At 44.0% G+C, this 3570-nt stretch overlaps 1 pseudogene; it reads left to right on the top strand.

Moving 5' to 3' along the window:
• The window catches only part of LOC110400242, a 10591-nt pseudogene continuing 9462 nt past the window's right edge, over positions 2442–3570 (top strand).

The raw sequence follows: 3570 nt of genomic DNA, 5'->3' as shown, positions 1-3570 counted from the left end.
TGTTTGGCTAGGAATTATTGTGAGGAATCGTGAGACGAAAATAAATAAGGTAGAGGGTTCTAAGTGATGGCTAGAGTGCTTAGGGTTTCGTTTTTTCTGGGTACAATTAAAGAGAGCAGGATAGGTAGAGCGACTTTGTAGGAGATAGATAGTTTGTGTGACTCCTCGAAGTGCTCCAGTTAGCGCATATTTTGAGTTTGAGGCCCATCCTGATCAGAGGAATGAGTATATGGCCAGAGAGAAGGTCTAGTTTTAGATCAGAAAGGGAGACTGGTAACGATGAGGGGATTCAGCTGGTGAGGGCTAGGAAGAAGGGCTGGGACAGGGGTTATGAAGAAGAAAAAGGGGAGGACCTGGAAGGGCATCTGCAGCTGATTGCAGTAGTCCAAACTGGCCTATGATGTCTGAACCTTTTGGGGCTTCTTCTACTTTTTTTTTTTTTTTTTTCAACCAATGTTAGGAAGGCTACGGTGACTAGGATGGAGAGTCCATAGAATTGGGATATGACAAGGTGGTTTATTGTGGTGAATCACGTCAGGAGAAGCTAGGGAGAGGATTTTTACCTCTGGGTAAAGGGATTAAGTAAGTCTTTTGCATTTGTTGAGCGCTGCCATGCTAGCTTGGGCCTTTTCTAGGACTTAGTGTGGTGGTGTTAGTCGGGACTAGTGCTTGGAGTATTGGCCCCACTTCTCTGGTCTTTTTGTACTAGGAGAAGTATACTGTTGAAAATCAACCTGGATTACTCCGATCTCTACTCAGATCACATAGGGCTGTTAACGGTTGAACAAATTAATCCTTAATACGTTGTCCTGATCCAACACCGAGGTCATGAAAGTTATCCTGCTAAGGGAATCGTGTGTGTGTGTCAACGGTTTACGGGCGTTAGGCCCGATTCCGTGACGAAGGGGACAGGGGACCCAAGGGCCCACGTCCCGGGAAAAGGGGAAAGGGGAAAAGGATAGGGAGATGGCCCTGAGAGCAAAGAACAGCGGCAACAATCTGAGGAGAAACAAACTAATTTACTAAATAAAATATCGGAATGCAAAACAACACACTATAATACAATATAATTACAATTTAAGCTGATAAATCCAATACAGAGAGAGAGAATGGCCCAAAATCAAGGTAGGCCTTACTCTACTACCGACGATAAGACGGCTGGAGAGCGAGGTGCTGCCAAGACGAGAGACGGCGGAAAAAGGGACGAGGTCTCGTGATCTGCAAGTTTTTATACTGTGAGCTTTTATCTTTTCCCTCCGGCTGGAAAATGGTAACAGAGGAGCAAAGTACCGTGGGGACTGTAGTAGTCCTTCTCTTCTGAGGACCAGGTACATTCATTACATGATGTTATGATGTGGAGTACCAATAACTGAAAATCATAAAACCATGACAGTGTGTTTGTATTTGAAATGCGTGTGCATTGTTGATGGCTGCTTTAGGGCTCACAGCAGCATGGAGTGGACTGTTACCCGCTAGCGAAGGCTGTGTTCTTTTTCAAGCGAGGAAGCTGTACCTCCCTTAAATAGCTCTTCTTGATTCTGTCACGCCACGCAGTGGGGGAGACTCCCCAGAGGGGGGGAGATTTAAGGGGAACATTGGTTTGTTCTGCAGGCAACCAGGTATCACCTATCTCAGTTTGCTTTTCACCTACAAACAAGTCATCTCGCTCTTTTACAACAGAGACAGGTTTGCTCTTAAGAGCTGCTTCTAAGTAGCCCTTCAGTTTGGTTGGGTGGTTGTTTTCACTGAATCATGATGCAAGATGTACAAGTGTTAATCTTTCTTTCTTCATTAGTTTTTTTTTTTTTTTTCTTCTCTTAGGTTTCTCATTATTATTTCATCTTTCCCTTACGGGACAGAGAGTGCATCATGCCAGAGTCTCGTTTCTATCACCTAGGCTAGGTGTGGATGTTTCAGTCCAGTGAAATAGCGAGTTCTTAATTGTCTTGGCGGTGAGTGTTGACTGGGCTAGCGGAGGGAGGAGGGGTATCAAGTCAACCTGGTTTATAGTAGATACCTGTCATGGATAAGCTGCATGCTTTGCAGTTGGTTAACAACTCACTCACCTCATATTCAGCTCTTCAGTTGTATCTTTTATATAGATAGGTTGTTTACGAGGACGGTGACGGACGGAACGTATGTGCCCCAGAGCCAACTTAGTTGAAACAGGCTCTATTGTCTACTTGACTGCTAAGTCCTCCTCTAAAGATGGATAGTTTTAGAGTTTTTAATTGTGATGGTGGGTTTAAGTAAGTAAGTGCATCTTGAGCTTACGACAACTTAGTCATATTTTGATCTTAGTTGTTACGATATTTTATTATTTATTATATTTACCTGCTCTTTATGCCAAATAGGAAATTAATTTGGGTTTCTGTTGTGACCACAGTGGCCGGCCCAGGATTTACCAACCTCTCTGAAAAGAGGAAATGCCACAATCGCAGATGAAAATGGTGACTACATCTACTATCCGATGCCTTGTGAAGAGCAGCCGGATGAGCGTTAGTAAGGCGGCGCGCCACATGAAGGAAGGAGAAGCACAAAATGAGCCTGAAGCCAGTGATACCAGACATTACATGAAGGGGTTGCTGCTTTCACATGAAGTATACCGTCAATAAACCCATCAGGTATGTCAAGCATAACCATGGAGGAGGGAGGAAGAGGTTGTAAGTCCTGTGACCATGAAATATGGGGTGATTTGTTCGTAGGTGTCACGGTGTTCGTCACTTTATAGTTGCAATAACTGTGTTAATCGTTCAGGCATTCATCTTCAGTACACTGGAAGAAACGTAGCTAAAGGGACCTGAAAGAGATGCACTTATTTAGATGGGGAGTGACATTTACTTAATAGTAATAAATTATTCCCCTAGGTGAGAACAGCAATGGCTTTTCAAACCACACTACTTAGAGCATAAACAAGTGTGAATGTATGACTGACTTACATAGCATTTCATTTATTTTTTTTCCTCACACTAGGTGCTTTTGATGTGCCATCTAACAACTCTCTGTACAATGAGTAGTGAGTTCAGTATCAGAACTTGTGTGTGGGTGATAGATACACTTGGGAGTTTCTTTTGCATTTTCTGCGTTCTTGATTTATAATCTGTTGGGGGGTATATTGGTGGGTTTTTTTAACTCATTGGCTTCAGCAGCTGTGCCCTGGCACTTAGAGCGATGGGCAGGGGGTAAGTTCTCAGGTATTATGGAAGAAATATTTGATGCTTTATGTTCAGTTATAAAACAACAGCCACGGCTGATGAAGATGCTGAGAGGGTGTCCTTTGCGCAGTGAGACTGTACTGCAGTTATACTTACTTAGACTCAGAAGAGGAAGGTTGTTTGGAGAGGCTAGGTGGGGATTACTGTTAAAAGTCTGTTAAAAGTAATGTAGTGGAACTTGCACAGGGAGTATCTTTGAGGGGAACTTAGGTAGCTCAGATGTATCAGAGAAAAGTTGACTGTACAATACCATCCTCAGGGACTGGCACAAAAGGCCACTCGCCACTCGCCACTCGCCACTCGCCACTCGCCACTCGCCACTCGCCACTCGCCACTCGCCACTCGCCACTCGCCA

Source organism: Numida meleagris, chromosome 5 (assembly GCF_002078875.1).
Source record: "Numida meleagris isolate 19003 breed g44 Domestic line chromosome 5, NumMel1.0, whole genome shotgun sequence".
NCBI classification, from domain to species: domain Eukaryota; kingdom Metazoa; phylum Chordata; class Aves; order Galliformes; family Numididae; genus Numida; species Numida meleagris.
This window is presented reverse-complemented; position numbering and strand designations above follow the sequence as displayed.